Source organism: Stenella coeruleoalba (assembly GCF_951394435.1).
Source record: "Stenella coeruleoalba genome assembly, chromosome: 10".
NCBI lineage: Eukaryota > Metazoa > Chordata > Mammalia > Artiodactyla > Delphinidae > Stenella > Stenella coeruleoalba.
In genome coordinates, this window is record NC_137156.1 from 57,575,729 (window position 1) to 57,598,981 (window position 23,253).

The 23,253-nt window shown below is 39.6% G+C and overlaps 1 long non-coding RNA gene across 2 annotated transcripts in view; it reads right to left on the minus strand.

Annotated features, from left to right (window-relative positions):
- The window catches only part of LOC307192316, a 66,240-nt gene that overhangs the window by 34,157 nt on the left and 8,830 nt on the right, over window positions 1–23,253 (minus strand). Inside the window, exons 2-3 of one of the 2 annotated variants that reach the window (XR_013830040.1) lie at window positions 22,936–23,030; window positions 15,165–15,341 (exon numbers count right to left, since the gene is read on the minus strand). This is a non-coding gene — a long non-coding RNA (uncharacterized lncRNA). Of the gene's footprint in view, window positions 1–14,698; window positions 15,342–22,935; window positions 23,031–23,253 lie in introns of those variants that run through there. The other variant, XR_013830041.1, reaches the window with a different exon arrangement.

A 23,253-nucleotide genomic window follows, 5' to 3' on the forward strand; every position in this document is an offset into this window, starting at 1 on the left:
TGGATACAAAAACAAGACCCATATATATGCTGTCTACAAGAGACCCACTTCAGACCTAGAGACACATACAGACTGGAAGTGAGGGGATGGAAAAAGATATTCCATGCAAATGGAAATCAAAAGAAAGCTGCAGTAGCAATATTCATATCAGATAAAATAGACTTTAAAATAAAGAATGTTACAAGAGACAAGGAAGGACACTACATAATGATCAAGGGATCAATCCAAGAAGAAGATATAACAATTATAAATATATATGCACCCAACATAGGAGCACCTGAATACATAAGGCAACTGCTAACAGCTAGAAAAGAGGAAATCAACAGTAACACAATAATAGTGGGGGACTTTAACACCTAACTTACACCAATGGACAGATCATCCAAACAGAAAATTAATCAGGAAACACAAACGTTAAATGACACAATAGACCAGATAGATCTAATTGATATTTATAGGACATTCCATCCCCAAACAACACATTACACTTTCTTCTCAAGTGCACACAGAACATTCTCCAGGATAGATCACATCTTGGGTCACAAATCAAGCCTCGGTAAATTTAAGAAAATTGCAGTCATATCAAGCATCTTTTCTGACCACAACGGTATGAGATTAGAAATCAATGACAGGGAAAAAAGTGTAAAAATACACAAACACATGGAGGCTAAACAATATGTTACTAAATAACCAAGAGATCACTGAAGAAATCAAAGAGGAAATCAAAAAATACCTAGAGACAAATGACAATGAGAACATGACAATCCAAAACCTATGGGATGTGGCAAAAGCAGTTCTAAGAGGGAAGTTTATAGCTATACAAGCCTCCCTCAAGAAACAAGAAAAATCTCAAATAAACAATCTAATCCTACACCTAAGGAACTAGAGAAAGAAGAACGAACAAAACCCAAAGTTAGCAGATGGAAAGAAATCATAAAGATCACAGCAGAAATAAATGAAATAGAAACAAAGAAAACAACAGCAAAGATCAATAAAACTAAAAGCTGGTTCTTTGAGAAGATAAACAAAATTGATAAACCATTAGCCAGACTCATCAAGAAAAAGAGGGAGGGGACTCAAATCCATAAAATTAGAAATGAAAAAGGAGAAGTTACAACAGACACCGCAGAAATACAAAGCATCCTAAGAGACTACTACAAGCAACTCTATGCCAATAAAATGGACAAATGGAAGAAATGGACAAATTCTTAGAAAGGTATAACCTTCCAAGACTGAATCAGGAAGAAACAGAAAATATGAACAGACCAATCACAAGTAATGAAATTGAAACTGTGATTAAAAATCTTCCAACAAAAAAAAGTCCAGGTCCAGATGGCTTCACAGGTGAATTCTATCAAACATTTATAGAACAGCTAACACCCATCCTTCTCAAACTATTCCAAAAAATTGCAGAGGAAGGAACACTCCCAAACTCATTCTATGAGGCCACCATCACCTTGATACCAAAAGCAGACAAAGATACTACAAAAAAAATTAGACCAATATCACTGATGAATATAAATGTAAAAATCCTCAACAAAATACTAGCAAACAGGGGCTTCCCTGGTGGTGCAGTGGTTGAGAGTCTGCCTGCCAATGCAGGGGACATGGGTTCATGCCCCAGTCCGGGAAGATCCCACATGCCGCAGAGCAGCTGGGCCCGTGAGCCATGGCCACTGAACCTGCGCGTCCGGAGCCTGTGCTCCACAACGGGAGAGGCCACAGCAGTGAGAGGCCTGCGTACGGCAAAAAAAAAATACTAGCAAACAGAATCTAACCACACATTAAAAGGATCATACACCATGATCAAGTGGGATTTATCCCAGGGATGCAAGGATTCTTCAATATATGCAAATCAATCAATGTGATACACCATATTGACAAACTGAAGAAGAAAAACCATATGATCATCTCAATAGATGCAGAAAAAGCTTTCAACAAAATTCAACACCCATTTATTATAGAAAACTCTCCAGAAAGTGGACATAGAGGGAACCTACCTCAACATAATAAAGGCCATATATGACAAACCCACAGCAAACATCTTTCTCAATGGTGAAAAACTGAAAGCATTTCCTCTAAGATCAGGAACAAGACAAGGATGTCCACTCTCACCACTGTTATTCAACACAGTTTTGGAAGTCCTAGCCACAGCATTCAGAGAAGAAAAAGAAATAAACGGAATCCAAATTGGAAAAGAAGAAGTAAAACTGTCACTGTTTGCAGACGACATGATACTATAGAGAATCCTAAAGATGCCGCCAGAAAACTACTAGAGCTAATCAATGAATTTGGTAAAGTAGCAGGATACAAAATTAATGCACAGAAATCTCTGGCATTCCTATACACTAATGATGAAAAATCTGAAAGTGAAATCAAAAAAACACTCCCATTTACCATTGCAACAAAAAGAATAAAATATCTAGGAATAAACCTACCTAAGGAGACAAAAGACCTGTATGCAGAAAATTGTAAGACACTGATGAAAGAAATTAAAGGTGATACAAATAGATGGAGAGATATACCATGTTCTTGGATTGGAAGAATCAACATTGTGAAAATGACTCTACTACCCAAAGCCATCTACAGATTCAATGCAATACCTATCAAACTACCACTGGCATTTTTCATAGAACTAGAACAAAAAATTTCACAATATGTATGGAAACACAAAAGACCCCGAATAGCTAAAGCAATCTTGAGAATGAAAAACGGAGCTGGAGGAATCAGGCTTCCTGACTTCAGACTATACTACAAAGCTACAGTAATCAAGACAGTCTGGTACTGGCACAAAAACAGAAAGATAGATCAATGGAACAGGATAGAAAGCCCAGAGATAAACCCACGCACATATGGTCACCTTATCTTTGATAAAGGAGGCAGGAATGTACAGTGGAGAAAGAACAGCCTCTTCAATAAGTGGGTCTGAGAAAACTGGACAGGTACATGTAAAAGTATGAGATTAGATCACTCCCTAACACCATACACAAAAATAAGCTCAAAATGGATTAAGGACCTAAATGTAAGGCTAGAAACTGTCAAACTCTTAGAGGAAAACATAGGCAGAACACTCTATGACATAAATCACAGCAAGATCCTTTTTGACCCACCCCCTAGAGAAATGGAAATAAAAACAAAAATAAACAAATGGGACCTAATGAAACTTCAAAACTTTTGCACAGCAAAGGAAACCATAAACAAGACCAAAAGACAACCCTCAGAATGGGAGAAAATATTTGCAAATGAAGCAACTGACAAAGGATTAATCTCCAAAATTTACAAGCAGCTCGTGCAACTCAATAACAAAAAAACAAACAACCCAATCCAAAAATGGGCAGAAGACCTAAATAGACATTTCTCCAAAGAAGATATACAGACTGCCAACAAACACATGAAAGAATGCTCAACATCATTAATCATTAGAGAAATGCAAATCAAAACTACAATGAGATATCATCTCACACCAGTCAGAATGGCCATCATCAAAAAATCTAGAAACAATAAATGCTGTATAGGGTGTGGAGAAAAGGGAACACTCTTGCACTGCTGGTGGGAATGTGAATTGCCACTATGGAGAACAGTATGGAGGTTCCTTAAAAAACCACAAACAGAACTACCGTATGACCCAGCAATCCCACTACTAGGCATATACCCTGAGAAAACCATAATTCAAAAAGTAATGTACCAAAATGTTCATTGCAGCTCTATTTACAATAGCCAGGAGATGGAAACAACCTAAGTGTCCATCATCGGATGAATGGATAAAGAAGATGTGGTACATATATACAATGGAATATTACTCAGCCATAAAAAGAAACAAAATTGAGTTATTTATAGCGAGGTGGATGGACCTAGAGTCTGTCATACAGAGTGAAGTAAGTCAGAAAGAGAAAAACAAATACCGCATGCTAATACATATATATGGAATCTAAGGGAAAAACTGTCATGAAGAACCTAGGGGTAAGACGGGAATAAAGACACAGACCTACTAGAGAATGGACTTGGGGATATGGGGAGGGAGAGGGTTGAGCTATGACGGGGTGAGAATGGCATGGACATGTATACACTACCAAACGTAAAATAGCTAGTGGGAAGCAGCCGCATATCACAGGGAGATCAGCTCGGTGCTTTTTGACCACCTAGAGGGGTGGGATAGGGAGGGTGGGAGGGAGGGAGACGCAAGAGGGAAGAGATATGGGAACATATGTATATGTATAACTGATTCACTTTGTTATAAAGCAGAAACTAACACACCATTGTAAAGCAATTATACTCCAATGAAGATGGAAAAAAAATAAAAAAATACAGATGCAGGATACAAAATTAATGCACAGAAATCTCTTGCATTCCTATACACTAATGATGAAAAATCTGCAAGAGAGATTAAGGAAACACTCCCATTTACCACTGCAACGAAAATAATAAAATATCTAGGAATAAACCTACCTAGGGAGACAAAAGACCTGTATGCAGTAAACTGTAAGACACTGATGAAAGAAATTAAAGATTATACCAATATATGGAGAGATGTACCATGCTCTTGCATTGGAAGAATTAATATTGTGAAAATGACTATACTACCCAAAGCAATCTACAGATTCAATGCAACCCCTATCATTACCAATGGCCTAGGGCTTCCCTGGTGGCGCAGTGGTTGAGAGTCCGCCTGCCGATGCAGGGGACACGGGTTCGTGTCCCGGTCTGGGAAGATCCCACATTCTGCAGAGCGGCTAGGCCCGTGAGCCATGGCCGCTGAGCCTGTGCATCCGGAGATGCAGAGCGGCTAGGCCCGTGAGCCATGGCCGCTGAGCCTGTGCATCCGGAGCCTGTGCTCCGCAACGGAAGAGGTCACAACAGTGAGATGCCCGTGTACCTCAAAAAAAAAAAATTAAAATTACCAATGGCATTTTTTACAGAACTAGAACAAAAAATCTTAAAATTTGTATGGAGACACAAAAGACCCCAAATAGCCAAAGCAGTCTTGAGGGAAAGAAATGGAGCTGGAAGAATCAGACTCCCTGACTTCAGATTATACTAAAAAGCTACAGTAATCAAGACAATATGGTACTGGCACAAAAACAGAAATATAGATCAATGCAACAAGATAGAAAGCCCAGAGATAAACTCACACATCTATGGTCAACTAATCTATGACAAAGGATGCAAGGATATACAATGGAGAAAAGACAGTCTGTTCAATAAGTGGTGCTGGGAAAACTGGACAGCTACATGTAAAGGAATGAAATTAGAGCACTCCCTAACACTATACACAAAAAATAAACTCAAAATGTATTAGAGCCCTAAGTGTAAGACCAGACACTATAAAACTCTTAGAGGAAAACATAGGAAGAACACTCTTTCACATAAATCACAGCAAGATCTTTTTTGATCCAGCTCCTAGAGTAATGGAAATAAAAACAAAAATAAACAAATGGGACCTAATGAAACTTAAAAGTTTTTGCAAAGCAAAGGAAACTATAAACAAGTCAAAAAGACAACCCTCAAAATGGGAGAAAATATTTGCAAACGAATCAACAAAGGATTAATCTGCAAAATATATAAACAGCTCATGCAGCTCAATATTAAAAAAACAACCCAATCCAAAAATGGGCAGAAGACCTAAATAGACATTTCTCCAAAGAAGACATACAGATGGCCAAGAAGCACATGAAAAGCTGCTCAACATCACTAATTATTAGAGAAATGCAAATCAAAACTACAATGAGGTATCACCTCACACCAGTTAGAATGGGCATCATCAGAAAATCTACAAACAACAAATGCTGGAGAGGGTGTGGAGAAAACGGAAGCCTCTTGCACTGTTGGTGGGAATGTAAATTGATACCACACTATGGGGAACAGTATGGAGGTTCCTTAAAGTACTAAAAATAGAATTACCATATGACCCATCAGTCCCACTACTGGGCATATACCCAGAGAAAACCATAATTCAAAACGACACATGCACCCCAATGTTCATTGCAGCACTATTTACAATAGCCAGGTCATGGAAGCAACCTAAATGCCCATCAACAGACAAATAGATAAAAAAGATGTGGCACATGTATACAATGGAATATTACTCAGCCATAAAAAGGAATGAAATTGGGTCATTTGTAGAGATGTGGATGGATCTAGAGACTGTCATATGGAGTGAAGTCAGAAAGAGAAAAACAAATATTATATATTAACACATATATGTGGAACCTAGAAAAATGGTACAGATGAACCGGTTTGCAGGGCAGAAATTGAGACAGAGATGTAGAGAACAAACGTATGGACACAAAGGGGGGAAAGCAGCGGGGGGTGGGGGGAGGTGGTGTGATGAATTGGGAGATTGGGATTGACATGTGTACACTGATGTGTATAAAATGGATGAGAATAAGAACCTGCTGTATAAAAAAAATATATAAAATTAAAAAAATTAAAAAAAAGAATGGAACATTTATAGGCACACAAAGATAAGTTTCTATCAGCATAAAATGGACTGTTTTAAAGATGAGATGTTTATGTATGCTTCATGGTAACCACAAAGCAAAATTCTTTAGAAGAATCACAAACATTAAGAAAGGAAACAGAGCATACCAACATGGTATACCACCAATTTAAAAATGTAGACAGACAGAGGGGAAAAAGAAACAATGGAAATACAAAACAATCAGGAAGCAATTAATAAGATGGGAATAATAAGTCCTTGCATCTCAAAACAAATGAAAATGGAAACACAACATACCAAAACCTATGGGATGCTGCAAAAGCAGTTCAGAAAGGAAAGTTTACAGCGATAAGTGCACAGCACAAAAAATTAGAAAGCTCTCAAACAATCTAACTCTACACCTCAAGGAACTAGAAATAAAAAGAAATTTATTCCAAAGTTGGCAGAGGGAAGGATATAATAAAGACTAGAGTGGAAATAAATAAAACATATACAAGAAAATCAATAGAAAAGAGCTACAAACTAAAAGCTGGATTTTCAAAAAATTCACAAACTTTTAGCTAGACTAGGAAAATAGAAGACTCAAAATTAGAAATGAAAGAGGAGACACTACAACTGATACTACAGAAATACATAGGATCATAAGAGACCACTGTGAACAATTATATGCCAACAAATTAGATACTCAAGAAGAAACTGATAATTTCTAGAAACTCACTTCCTACAAAGACCAAATCAGGAAGAAATAGAAAATCTGAACAGACCAATAACAAGGGACTGAATCAGTAATCAAAAAACTCCCAACACAGAAAACTCAAGGACGAGGTGACTTTATTGGTGAATTCTACCAAACCTATGAAGAAGAATTAACACCAATAATTCTCAAACTCTTCCAAAAAATTGAAGAAAGGAGTACTTCCAAACTAGTTCTACAAGGCCAGCATTTCCCTGACACCAATGCCAGATAAAGACTCTACAAGAAAAGAAAACTAGAGGCCAATAAAACTGATTAATATAGATGCAAAAATGCTGAACAAAATATTAGCAAATCAAATTCAACAATACAGGTATTATACACTGGGACCAAGTGGGATTTATCACTGGGATTGTAAGAATGGTTCAACATACAAATATGTGGGATACACCAGATTAATAGAGTCAAAATAAAAACCACACGATAATTTCAATAGATGCAAAAAAAAGCACTGGATAAAGTGCAATTCTTTTATGATTAAAAATTCTGAACAGATTGAGTATAGGTGGAACATACCTCCACATAGTTAAGGCTATATGTAACAAACCCAGCTAACATCATACTTGATGGTAAAAAGGCAAAAGCTATCATTTCATCACTCCTATTCAATGTAGTACTGGAAGTATTAGCTGGAGCGATTAGGCAAGACAAAGAAAGGCATCCAGGGCTTCCCTGGTGGCGCAGTGGTTGAGAGTCCGCCTGCCGATGCAGGGGACACGGGTTCGTGCCCCAGTCCGAGAGGATCCCGCATGCCGTGGAGCGGCTAGACCCGTGATCCATGGCCGCGGGGAGGATCCCACATGCTGCGGAGCGGCTGGGCCCGTGATCCATGGCTGCTGAGCCTGCGCGTCCGGAGCCTGTGCTCCGCGACGGGAGAGGCCACAGCGGTGGGAGGCCTGCGTGCCGCAAAAAAAAAAAAAAAAAAAAGGCATCCAAATCCGGAAGAAAGAAGTAAAATTGTTATTATTTGAAGATGGTATGATTTTGTATATAAAAATCCCAAGAAATCCCAAAAAGCTGTAACTAATCAACAAAATAGGTAAAATTGCAGTATGTAAAATCAACATACATCATCAGTTATATTTCTATATACAAGTAGTAAAACATCTGAAAAAATAATCTAATTTACAACAGCATCAAAAATAATAAGATACTTAAGAATAAATTAAATTTAACGAAGTTGGTGAAAAGTCTCTACATTGAACACTATAAGACATTAATAAAATAAACTGAAGACACTAACAAATGGGAAGATATTCTATGTTCATAGATTGGAGAAATTTCTAAGATTAAAAAGTCCTAAACTCAATGCCCACCATCTATAGATTCAAAGAAATCTCTCTCAAAAATCCAATAGCATTCTCCACAGAAATAGAAAAATCAATTCTAAACTTTCTATGGAACCAGAAAAGAACTGAATAGCCAAAACAATCCTGAGAAAGGAGAACAAAATCAGAGACATCACAGCTCCTAATTCAAACTCTACTACAATCTATATTAATTAAAACAGTATGGTGCTGGCATCAAAATACACACCCCGACCAATGGGACAGAATAGAGAGCCCAGAATTAAAACCCTATATATAAGGCTAATTTTTTTTTTTTTTTTTTTTTTTGCGGTATGCGGGCCTCTCACCGTTGTGGCCTCCCCCATTGCGGAGCACAGGCTCCGGATGCGCAGGCTCAGCGGCCATGGTGCACGGGCCCAGCCGCTCCATGGCATGCGGGATCTTCCTGGACCGGGGCACGAACCCGTGTCCCCTGCATCGGCAGGCGGACTCTCAACCACTGCGCCACCAGGGAAGCCCAAGGCTAACTAATTTTTGACAAGGTAGCCACGAACAACCATGGATTCTTAACAACTGCACCACCAGGGAAACCCTCCACATTGGTTTTGATGATTATTTTTTTGGATATGACACTAAAAGCACAAAAAACAAAAGCAAAAAGTCAACAACTGAGAATAAATCAAACTTAGAAGCTTCTGTACAACAAAATAAACAATGAACAAAATGAAAAGTCAACCTACCTAATGGGAAAAAATGCAAACCATATATTCAGTAAGGGACATACAATCAAAATACATTTAAAAAAAAAACACATAGGGCTTCCCTGGTGGCACAGTGGTTAAGAATCTGCCTGCCAATGCAGGGGACACAGGTTCGAGCCCTGGTCCAGGAAGATCCCACATGCCGCAGAGCAACTAAGCCTTTGCACCACAACTACTGAGCCTGTGCTCTAGAGCCCGTGAGCCACAGCTACTGAGTCTGCGTGCTGCAACTACTGAAGCCCACATGCCCAGAGTCCGTGCTCCGCAACAAGAGAAGACACCACAATGAGAAGCCCACGCACCGCAACGAAGAGTAATCCCCTGCTCGCTGTAACTAGAGAAAGCCCGCACGCAGCAACGAAGACCCAGTGCAGCCAAAAATAAATAAATCCAAAAAAAAACCCAACTCATAAAATGCCACAAGAAACCAAACAATCCGATGTATGTATGGACAAAGGAAATAGACTTTTTTTTCCATAAAAGACATACAGATGGCCAATAGGCAGTTGAAAATGTGCTCAACATGACTAATCATCAGTACAATGCAAATCAAAACCACAATAAGTATCATCTCACAACTGTTAGAATGGCTATCATCAAAAAGACAAGAGATAAGCGTTGCTGAGGATGTGGACAAAAGGGAACATGTGAACTGTTAGTGGGGATATAATTTTTGCAGCTACTGTGGAAAACAATATGAAGGTTTCTCAAAAAAGTAAAAATAGATCTATTATATGATTCAGCAATTCCACTTTGGGGTATTTATCCAAAGAAAATAAAGGCGCTAACTTGAAAAGATATATGTACCCCCATATTTACAGCAGCATTATCCACAATAGCCAAGATATGGACGCAACCTAAGTTCCTACCAACAGATGAATGGATAAGAAAGATGTGATATCTATATCTATATATACGTACACACAATGAATATTATTCAGCCATTAGAAAGAAGGAAATTCTACCATTTTCAACACTGATGTACCTTGGGTAAATTATGCTGAGATAAGTCAAAAAGAGCAAGACAAATACTATGTGATATCATTTATACGTAAAATCCAAACAAAAAATGCCAAAACTCACAGAATGTTGGTTACGGGGGGCTGTGGTGTGGGGAACAGGAGAGATGTTGTTTAAGGGTACAGACTTTTAACTAATAGTAAACAGTTCCTAAAGATCTGATGCACATTATAGTGAATACAGACAATGGTGTTGTATTATAGTCAAACTTGCTTAGAGACTAGATCTTAATTTTTCCAACCACAATAAAGAAATAATGATTATGTGACATGATAGAGGTGATAACTCCCGCTACAATGGCAATCATACTATAATATGTAAATGTATAAAATCACCATGCTGTACACCTTAAATTCAAATAATATTATATGTTAAATATATTACAAGGAAAAAAAGAAATGCAATAAGCATCATCAATATCAAAACAGATCAAGCAGAAAAAATTTTCTGTGAGTTAGAAGACAGTAAGTTGAAAATATCCATTCAGAGGAGAACAAAGATAAAAAGAGTGAAGAATGACTATGTGATGTATAGATACCATCAAAAGAAACATTCCGTGAATTATGGAGTCTTCGAAGGAAAAGATACAGACAGAAGGCTTATTTAAATAAATAGTGGCCGAGAACCTTCCAAGTTTTGGGAGAGATTTAGATATCCAAGTTCATGAAACCCATAGGGCACCAGACAAACTTAACTCAAAAAAAAATTCTTCTCCAACACATTATAATAAAACTGTCAACTATCAAAAACAAAGAATCTTAAAAGCATCAAGAGGAGATAAGGTTATAAGTTACAAGAGAATCCTCATAAGATTAAAAGTTGATTTCTCAGCAGAAACCTCACAGGCCAGGAGAGAATGGGATGATATATTCAAATTGCTCAAAAAAACCCCAAAAAACAAAACCCTAAACAAACAAAAAAAACCTGCCAACCAGGCATATCCTATCCACTGTAATTATCCTTCTTAAAAGAAGAGATTAAATAGTCTTTTCAAAATACAAAAGCTGAGGGAGTTCATCATCACTAGATTTGTCTTAGAACAAATTCCAAGAGTTCCTCAAGCTAAAATAAAAGGAAACTAAATAGTACCATGAAAACATGAGAATACACAGTAGACTTATAAGTATATAGTTAAGGTAAGAATACTTCAGTAGTGTGATATGGTGGTGTGTTAACCAGTTAACTTTAGTATAAAGGGTAAAGGATGAGATTATTAAAATAACGGCAGCTATAATAATTTTAATGTATAAACAATATACAAAGAGGTAAATTGTAATACCATATACAAAAATTCATGGAGGGGAGTAAAAGAGTAATTTTTTTGTATGTGATGGAAGTTAAATTCTTATCAACACAAAATAGACTGTTATATCTATAAGATGCTTTCTGTGAGCCTCATGGAACCACAAAGCAAAAACCTATATTAGATTCAGAAAATATAAAGAGAAGGAAATCATAACATACCACTATAGAATATCACTAATTCACAAAGAGAGGCAACAAAAGAGGAAAAAGGGAACAAGAAACAACAAAACATCCAGGAAACAATAAGACGGCATTGGTAAGTCCTTACCTATCAATAATTACTGTAAACATAAATATATTAAATTCTCTAGTCAAAAGTCATACAGTGGCTAGACAGATAAAAATACAAGATCAGCTTATGTAGGAAAAGAATCTTAAAAAAAAGTTGATACATGTATAACTGATTCACTTTGCTCTTCATCTGAAGCTAACACAACATTTGAAATCAACAATACTCCAATAAAAATTAGGAAAAAAATATAAGATCAAACTATATGCTGCCCATCAGCGATTCATTTCAGTGTTAAAAACACAAATTAAGCTCAAAGTGAAGCTTTTGAACAAGATATTCCATACAAGTGGAAACCAAAAGAAAGCAGTGGTAGCTAGTTATACCATACAAAATACACTTTAAACCTATTCTTCTCAACTTCACATTGAACATTCTCCAGGACAGATCATGTGATGTGTCACTAAACAAGTCTTAGCAAATTTAAGAAGACCAATATCACTATTTTTTTTAGTGATTCAGTTTTATATATATATATATACACACACACACATACACACATACATACATATATATATATATATATATATATATATATATACATTTATACACACACACACATTCTTTTTAATATTCTTTTCCATCATGGTTCATCATAGGATACTGAATATAGTTCTCCGTGCTATACAGTTCAATCTTATTGTTTATCCATTCTATATATAAAAGCTTACATCTGCTAAACCCAACCTCCCACTCCATCCCTCCCCCAACCCCTCCCCCTCGGCAACCACTGGTCAGTCCTCTATGTCCGTGATTCTGTTTCTGTTTCATAGGTAGGATCATTTGTGTCATACTTTAGATTCCGCATATAAATGATATCATATAGTATTTGTCTTCCTCTTTCTGACTTGCTTGACTTACATACTAAGTATTCTTTTAACCTCAATGGTAAGAAAGCAGAAATGAACAACAGGACAGAGTCTGGAAAGTTTACAAATATGTGGAAATTAAACAACACGATCCAGGGACTACCCTGGTGGTGCAGTGGTTAAGAATCTGCCTGCTCATGCAGGGGACACGGGTTCAATCCCTGGTCTGGGAAGATCCCAAGTGCCGCGGAGCAACTAAGCCCATGCACCACAACTAGCGTGCCTGCGCTCTAGAGCCCGCGAGCCACAACGACTGAGCCCGTGTGCAAAAACTACTGAAGCCCACACACCACAACTACTGAGCCCGCAGGCCACAACTACTGAAGCCCATATGTCTAGAGCCTGTGCTCTGCAACAAGAGAAGCCACCGCAATGAGAAGCCTGCGCACTGCAAGGAAGAGTAGCCCCTGCTCGCCACAACTAGAGAAAGCCTGCACGCAGCAATGAAGACCCAATGCAGCCAATAAATAAATAAATAAATAAAAATAACACAATCCTAAAAAATCAACAGGCCAAAGAAAAAATTAAAAAATAAAAGGACTGAATCATGAAGAAATAAAACAATCTGAAGAGACCAAGGAGACTGAATCAGTTCTCAAAAACCTCCCAGCAAAAAACTACCAGGACTAGATGGCTTCACTGGTGAATTCTATCAAACTTGTTCTCTATCAAACTTTTAAAGAAGAAATAATTATTTTTAATTGGGTAAATCTTATAAATCTATTTGTGGATGATGCACTTTGTATTTTACAAATACACTAGGGGAGACATACACACAATGATATAAAATAAGTTAGAGCTATTGGTTCTGAGTCTTTGATGCCTTGGAAAATATCATTTGAGATGAGCTATATTTCAGAAATTTAACACAATTGAGCATACGTTAATATATGATTCTGGTAAACATTTTGGAAAATACAGAGAAGTGATAAAAAAGAGTATGTCTGTTACATGAGCACAGAGTATAATGGAAACTTACAAGAACAAGCCTTGACTGATTACAACCTCCACTTAAAAAGCCAATATCTTTAATAAACAAAGGGGACAATGTTCATTTTCCAAAGCAAACTACAAGCAAAGGAGAACTAAGAAAAAATTGGAGTTTCCACATTTACCATGACGGTTTATGCACATTTCTCAGTGAATCACACCAAACCCTTACTAAAGATAAAAGAAGTATAGAAACTTCATAGCAGAGGGATCTTGCAGAAAGCACCTGAACCAATGAACGTCAGGTGTAATGGGACAAATCATTACCAGGTGACTGAAGCACACAAGACACATTATCCTTACTGTGTGGTATTCTGGGCGAAAATACATAAGAAAACCATAATCTGAAACTATCATGAAAAAATGTCAGTTTTATGCAAATTTCAGTCCACATATACCTCCCATGTTCTCTGACTCTAATAGTGTAATTAAATAGTCTTTCTTATCAATACTGTATATTGAGATTTTATTATTTATTTTTTTTCGGTACGCGGGCCTCTCACTGTTGTGGCCTCTCCCGTTGCGGAGCACAGGCTCTGGACGCGCAGGCTCAGCGGCCATGGCTCACGGGCCCAGCCGCTCCGCGGAATGTGGGATCTTCCCGGACCGGGGCACGAACCCGTGTCCCCTGCATCGGCAGGCGGACTCTCAACCACTGCGCCACCAGGGAAGCCTGTATATTGAGATTTGAGAGCAAATCTCTCCTACTTTTTTTTTCCCTACGACTTTGAGTTATCTGGACCACTAATGCCATCCCACTTAAAAGTGTGTTAAGGGCTTCCCTGGTGGCGCAGTGGTTGAGAGTCCGCCTGCCGATGCAGGGGACACGGGTTCGTGCCTCGGTCCGGGAAGATCCCACATGCCGCGGAGCGGCTGGGCCCGTGAGCCATGGCCGCTGAGCCTGCGCATCTGGAGCCTGTGCTCCGCAACGGGAGAGGCCACAACAGTGAGAGGCCCGCGTACCGAAAAAAAAAAAAAAGTGCGTTAATCCTGTGGTGCTAAGTTGATGTTGCATTCAGACGTACATTAATCATTCCACTTTCCCCTTCTTTACTAATATCTCAACATCTGAAATTATCCCAGAGGGAGTTTGGGATATTAATGCCTTCCCATGTTGATCTTTCATAAAAGGAATAATTTGAACAGTTGAAGGTCGTTAATTCATGGTGAGAAAGGAATAATTTCAATAGTTGAAGGTCGTTAATTCATGGTGAGAATTCTCCATGCTCTGTAGGGGGCCTGGATGCAGACAATGGGGAAAAGGCTCTGGAACACAGGGGAGAAGTATTGTAAAGAGCTGACTATCATAAGAAGGAAAAAACAAGTAGCTGAAAACAACCTTGCTAGGCAGGAACATCAGAAGTAGAAAATGAAACGTTTGCAGGTTCTCAATCCATGACATTTCAGGAGAAAAAGCAGACACGGCCTCTGACCCAGGACAGGACGTTTACCTGAGCTGCCATCTTCTCCTCTTCTTCCTCCTGCTCTGGGTTGTTTTCTCATCGGTATTATGTTGAGGAATCAGGTCAGCATCTTGAGAATATACCTTCTGTGGCGTCAGCACAGCTCCTTCACCTGTTCCCACCATGCCCACAGGCAAAAGGACCTTGAAACGCTGATATGCCAACCTTTTGAAAAAGAGAGATTCAGGAACAATGAGCTCCTTCATGGAGACCAAACTGTGCGGTTTCTCTTTCCTGTCTACGTGTGCTCTCCCCTACACACAGGCCCCAAAACTCTGCTACAGCAGAGCGTAAGTGGGCTACACGGCCCTACCCCTTCCAATCCCATGTAGAAGAGACACTGATGCCTCCTCAAAGGCAAAAGGCCGAAAGACTGGAAGAAACGCCCACCAATGAACCCAGCAGCCCTCGCGCTTAAACAGGGCCTAACCTTAGAATCACCTGGAGTTAAAACAATGCAGATGCTCCCACGCAGATTGATAGACTCTGTGGGGAGGGCACAGGTGATGTTATTGCTAAATACTCATCATGTAATACTAGTGGGAAACTGCATGGGAGCCACGTAGCAAACATTTTTTCCAAAGATTTAAAGTGCTTACAAATTTGGGGGGAATCAGGGCCCCACTCTAGATTATGATTCTCCTGTGAGGCTTATGAAATGGCATCTTTAACAAGTTTGTTGTTGGTGCAGATGTTACTCCTCAGACCCGTATCCAGTAGCACTGAGCTAGAGCTATCAGGTAGAGCGCACCTGAGACCACTGAGTAGCGTGAAAGTTTGGGTTAAGAACTTCCAGAAGTGCAGGTTCCCTGGGCCTGATTCCTAGGGGCTGAGCCCCTCCTGGAATAGATGTGGCCTTGCTGTTGCCTACGGGAGAGGCTGCTGGGTTGGTGGAAATCACATGGTGGGTTTAGGGTTGTGTGAGGGGTGGCCCGTAGAAATCCACCCAAAGGTACCTTTAGTCCTCAGGTCCTTTAGCCCCCTCTCCTCTCAGGGCCCACCTGACCCACAGGACTACCTGAGAGCAGGGCATGACCACCTGTCCTCAGGTGAGCTGAGACTCCCTACCCCCAAAGATCCAGAGCATGAAGTTGTTTGCATCACAGATTTGTTTGAAAATAAACCAAAGGCAGCAACGGAGGGTGGATTAACATTTTGTGTTGAGAATGGACAGAAGCCTTTGAAAATGATGCCATGAATGCATATTTGATGATTCACAAAGGAAGTCGTGATCTACGTTAATAAAGCACATTATAACTGAATCAACAGATCAGAATTTTTTGTTTACTGTGTGTCAATGTGTGCGTGTTATAAATTGTGGTGCCAGAGTCTGTTCTCTCCCACCCATCCCCCTTACATATTTATACTTTCTCACATCTTTAAAGTGCACTGATTAAGGTAAAAATTAGAGAAAAGCATATCCCTCTTTTCAAATATTCTTTGAGGATATTGAAGCTTTTAACTTATTTATTTAAAAATTTTAAATTTTTTATACAATTTTTAAAGGTTACTGTCCATTTACAGTTATTATAAAATATTGGCTATTCCCCCGGGTTGTACAATACATCTCTGAGCCTATCTTACACCCAATAGTTTGTACCTCCCACCTCAACACTGGTCACCACTAGTTTGTTCTCTGTATCTGTGAGTTTGTTTCTTCTTTGTTGTATTCACTCATCTGTTGTATTTTTTAGATTCCACATAAGTGATATCATACAGTATTTTCCTTTCTCTGTGACTTATTTCACCTAGCATAATGCCCTCCAAGTCCATCCATGTTGCTGCAAATCACATTTTTTCATGGTTGAATAGTATTGTGTTGTACATATATACCACATCTTCTTTAACCATCTGTTGATGGACACTTAGGTTACAATCTTGGCAATTGTAAATAGTGCTGCTATGAACACTAGGGTGCATTTAACTTTTTGAAATAGTGTTTTTGGGTGGTTTTTTTTTTGTATATACACCCAGGAATAGAATCGCTGGGTCACATGGTAGTTCTATTTTTAGTTTTTTGCATCTTTCAGTATATCCCAATAAGTGTTTCATGCTCCACATACCAGTGTATTTGAACTTTTAAGTGATTTTTAAAAGAGGCTTTTTTTTTCCTTTGGCCATGCGGCTTGTGGTATATTAGTTCCCCAGCCAGGGATTGAACCCAGGTCACAGCAGTGAAAGCACCAAGTCCTAACCACTGGACCACCCGGGAACTCCCAAATAAATTAGACTTTAAAATAAGGACTGTTAAAAGAGACAAAGGAGGACACTACATAATGATCAAGGGATCAATCCAAGAAGATATAACAATTGTAAGTATTTATGCACCCAACATAGGAGCACCTAAATACATAAAGCAAATATTAACTGACATAAAGGGAGAAATTGACAGTAACACAATAAAAGTAGGGAACTTTAAAACCCCACTTATAACAATGGACACATCATCCAGACAGAAAATCAATTAGGAAACACTGGCCTTAAATGACACATTAGACTAGATGGATATGTATAGCACATTCCATCCCAAAGCGACAGAATACACTTCCTTTTCAACTGCACATGGAACTTTCTCCAGGATAGATCACATGCGAGACCTCAAAACAACCCCCAGTAAATTTAAGAAAATTGAAGTCATATCAAGTATCTTTTCCAAACACAATGCTGTGAGACTACAAATGCTGTGAGATTTTGATCACTGAAGAAATCAAACAGGAGATTAAAAAATACCTAGAAACAAATGAAAATGAAAGCACAACAATCCAACTCCATGGGACACAGCAAAAGCAGTTCTAAAAGGGAAGTTTACAGTGACACAAGTTACCAGGAAACAAGAAAAATCTCAAATGTACCACCTAACCTTACACCCAAAGGGGTGAGAAAAGGAACAAAGCTCCAAGTTTGTAAAATAAAATTTAAAAAACCATAAAGATTAGAGCAGAAATAAATAAAATAGAGATTAACAATCGATAGAAAAGATCAATGAAACTAAGAGCTGGTTCTTTGAAAAGATAAACAAAATTTAGCAAGACTCATCAAGAAAAAGAAAAGAGAGGACCCAAACTGGTAAGATCACATATGAAAAAGGGGATGGTACCACTGACACTACAGAAACACCAATGAGCATGAGACTACCATGAACAATTATATGCTAATAAAATGGACAACCTAGAAAAAATGGAGAAATTCCTAGAAACGTACAATCTACCAAGACTGAATGAGGAAGAAATAGAAAATATAATCAAATTACCAGTAATGAAATTGAATCAGTTATTAAAAACAAAAAGACCTTCCAACAAACGAAAGTCCAGGCAGATGGCTTCACAAGTGAATTCTACCAAACATTTAGAGAACAGTTAACACCTGTTCTCCAACTATTCAAAAAAATGGCAGAGGAAATTGCAGAGTCAGGAATTACAGGGTTGGGGGAAATGGGTGCAGGGTCGTGAGGAAACTAAGGACACTAGATAACTGACGACTAGAACATTTGAGGGCATTAGACATACAGGACATGAGACATGGGCTGAAGTCACTGGAAGGAGAGGAGGATAAAGGGCAAGAGAGAAGGAGGGTACGAAGGATAAAAGGCTTGAGAGCAGTAGAAGGGGAGGAGGTTGGACTGAGAGCTCTGGAATCTGGGGGATAGAGGTTTCATGGGGATGGAGGTCTAAAATGCACAGGATGGACATGGGAGAGCAATAAAGAAGCCTAGAAGGGGAAGAATTCATTCTAGAGATATCTAAAGGTCACAGAGGCAGAGAGACTGAGGTCACAATGAGGAATAGAGGATGGTGGAGTTGAGGGGTGGAGGAGGGTGATGGTAGTTGCAGCAGGTGGATTAAGGGTCACTAACTTTTTCTCCTATTCACTAATTCCATGATTTGCATTCAAATCATAACCTAATTGTGAATAGTTTCTAGTTTGAGACCTTGAGGTAATAACCTTGCTTACATAAAATACTTGTGATAATCCCTTCAAATGAATACACACTAAAGGATTAGAGAAAAAAAATTGAGTGAACAATGACACAGTGTTTCTTCTCTCCTTTAGGGACACCGGATGCAAGGTGTGACCATGGAGGGCTCACATGGAAGCCACCAGAATGAAATGGGTTCTGCCTAGCACCTGAATGGTCCTGGAAGTGGAATCTCCCCCTGGAAGCTGCAGATAAGAACCTATGCCTCAGGAGACCCTGATTTTTGACCTTGTAAGACCGTAAACAGAAAGCCCAGCCAAGACCACTGGATTTCTAACTTATGAACTGTAGAATGTTTTCTAAACTGCTAAGTGTGTGGTCATACGTTACGGCAGTGATAGAGAACTATTACACACAAGGACAAATTTAATTATAAAATAATAAACATTATAAAATATGAAATTATAAAATATTTAAACAAAATCAAGTAAAAATGCACATTAATTAACCACCCCCAGAAGCAATAAAATTTTATCTCCATGTAACATCATCAGTTCCAAATATATCCTCCTTCCTATGCAATTTCCATGTGTAAAAAACTACATTTGAATTTGTATAATATACATCCACACACACACAAACACTAAAATATTATGTACATGCTTCAATACTGACATACATATTGTCAAATCAAACTTTCTGTCAATCAAACTGCTTTCCTTAACTAATGATATATGAAGGTGTTATTTTCTCACCAGTAGAAATGGATCTCCTGCATTCCCAAAAACACAGCATCATATTCCATGGTAATTATGAATAAAAAGCCTTTACTGAAACCCTCCTTAGTTATGCATTTACATAGACGCATCTGTTTTTGTCCTGCTATCACAGAATGTGGATCTCCGATTTCTACACATGTGGCTTACCTGGATAGTTCTGGGACATGAAACCGTTGCATCAACGTGACTGTGCATTTCTACGTTAGGTGGACAATTGCTAAATCACCTTGCAAATGGATGAAAAGTGTAATATCCCACCTACTGTGTTTCCAGTGTTAAAGTAATTAAACAAGGAGGCCATTAGGCTGAGGTGACTCTCATACTTTGGTAGTCTATTTAAGCAAACAAAACTTAATTCAGAGTCAAGGCACGTTAATCTGAGAAAATAAATTAAGCACAACCAGTCACACACAGCCAGCGAGGCTTTCCCAAACCAAGGTGACTGGTTAAGATACAATCAATTATTATCCTTGCTTTGATGTGGTGTCTTCTTTAGAAAAACCCCTCTCTGAGTTCCTGCAGATAAAGTGCTCCTAACCACCTTTGATTTGAGCCTGCTGGAACTGAACAGAGGTCGGCTCAAATGAACACTTGAAAACTGGAATGCTCGTAAATTAACATTTTAACACACAGGGCCACATTTCATTTTGAGCACTTTCCTCATCTAGTCCCTAAACACCTCGCTCAGGTGCAGCGTGGCCTGAGGACTCAGGGTGAAGTCTCTCCCCGCTTCTCCCTGCCCCCACTCACTCACACCAACAACACACCAGCACAGCTGTGCCCTCACTTGACCAGACTGCACCCTTGATAGTAACACCACACCGCCTGCACCGGCAGAGTCTCCCACCACGTGCTGAGCAGTGCACAGAGGACTTCTGGCACACACCCGCCCCTCCCAGGGCCAAAACTGCCAGTCACAGGCTCCTCCCTTCACCAGCCCTGGGCTCAAGATCGCCAACCTTGCATTCCATTTTAATGGAGCCCACACACCTGAGTTCGCAGTTCAGGCAAGCTGGTACCACAATCTGTAGCACAGGCCAGTTCTCCCTCTGACCCGTGTTGTCACCCCTTGGGTTTTGACAGCCTTCCCTTTTCTGGTCTCTTCTTTAGCCCAAACCTTCACACAGGCACACACAGGGAATGCAGGTGAAACTCATAAGGACTGGAATCTAGTACCTCTAACAATGCATATGACCCAAGAGCAGGCTGGAATCAGGGACTGGCCACCCAGAATCACCCTGAGTAATACAAACACATAAGGCGCTGGTCAGTCCCACCTCTAGAGCAGCCCATCCGATGCCACAGATTCCTGTTTCATGCTTCGGGCTTAACATTGTGGGAACAGCTCTGCTGCTTCAGAATTCCCACCCAAAATATAGTCCCTCTTTCAAAATCAGACTTGCAGAGCATAATAGTGAATGTCAGTTCATTCTGTTTAAAATGACCACTTAGGGAATTCCCTAGCAGTGCAGTGGTTAGGACTCCGAGCTCTCACTGCCAGGCCCCAGGTTCAATACCTGGTTGGGGAACTAAGATCCCACAAGCCATGCGGCCAAACCCCCACCCAAAACAAAAATAAATAAATTAATTAAATGTCCACTTAAGCAACCAAAAAAAAAGTCCTGCCATGGCTCTGCCTTTGGTCATGCTTTTTAGAGCAGCTCAGAGACCAGAGTTCCTGAAAACTCTGCCACCTTTGTGAATGGACCTAGCATTCACAATTTTTGATACTCAGACTCAGATAAAGGAGAGCAAAAGACTTAAAATTTGGTGGGTAGATTTTATCTTTATCATCAGTGATAATGAACGAAAAGAGAAAAAGATCATCTCTACTCCCAGAAAGGCAAGCCCGACATCTAAATCCTCCTGGGAAAGATGAACATAGAATCCCCACTTCCCAGCAGATTACGACAGTCAACTCTCATAATGTGAGGATGTTAGCACAGTGTCTTGAACACAGCGCATCCCCACATACCTGTGAGCATATAGTAGGTCCTCATGAAACATTCCTTTTGTGAATGAATAAATGTTGTTTCCCCGTAACAGTGTTGCTCAGACCCCACTGCTTTCTCTAGTCCCCACTCAATTTGGAAGTGGTGAGCAGAGAATGTCATCTTTTCAGAAGTTGTGAGTGGTCTTCACTGGGAACAAGCCGTATTTGTGTTCAGATAGGGTGGTTGGGTGTAAGGCACTCAGGTGCTTCCTTGATTTCTCTAGATTAATGCTGGGGGAAATGAGGTCTGGGAGAAGCAACTTCGGTGGTCGCTCAAAGTGCAAATTAATGACCTCCATCCCAGACTTGGAAAGTCATAACCTCTGAGTGTGGGCCCCAGTATCTGTTTTTAATGGGATCCGTAAGTGATTCGTATAGACGTGAAATTCCGATGAGCAATGTTCCCCAAAGTCATTTTCAGCCTGACTCCCCACTGGGATCATTTGTGTATTTTTTTAGAACTACCACCCCCTGTGTCCTACCCCCATAGCTTCTGTCAATTAGTCTTTGGCAGGGCCCAGGATCTTAATGAAGTGGCCCAGGTTAAACCGTGAGACTGGGTAAACACTGTGAGGCTCCCAGGTTCATTTCTGATGACCTAGTACAGGGTCTGGTCCATGGGGAAGCCTTCTCTACATAGACTTGAATGGGGGACGGTCAGTCTATCTCATGTTCCCAGGGTTGTAGTGGAATGTGTACGTGTCTCTAGGAGACGAGTACCTCCAGAGACAAGGGAGGAGAAACTCACATAAACTCCATAAAAGAACCTTGTTATGTGCACAAATTTTCCCAGGTCCCCAAAAGCAATGGAATTTTTAGTCAGAACATGCAGACCCTCAGAGGCCATGGCTCTGATTGGCTCTCACTCTGACTGCCATGGAAGGTCACTGAAGAAAAAGGAAAACCCTTAGAGGATTTAGGAGCAGGATACGAGTGGAGCAGGATAAGTACCTCTGTGACAGCAAGAGACATACACCTGGGCTTCTCAAAATAATTTCCACTGAAGCAGAGCTTCCTCCTTCATCTTTGGACATCACCCCTGTGCTCTCTGCTTTATTCATTCCCACCTACCTGGGTGTATGACTGTTGTCTCCTTTTCTTCACATCCCAGGGCTCTTTCCTTTGCTCAGAAAAGGTGACCAGGTTCAGCTTAGAGACAGCAAGACCTGTTTATTAAAAAAAGGAACATGACTCATCCCAAGAATTCTACACTTTCCAGTCCAGTATTGTGTTCAATAGAGAAGAGAGGACACTGTAAGTTATAGAAAATTACTTCACCAAATGGTATTTCCTGACAGCCCCTTTAAAACACTTAGGAAGCATTTCTAATTTGCAGATCCTTAACTCTACTTCCAAGTAGTACTCAATCAAAAATAAGGAATGGATAGC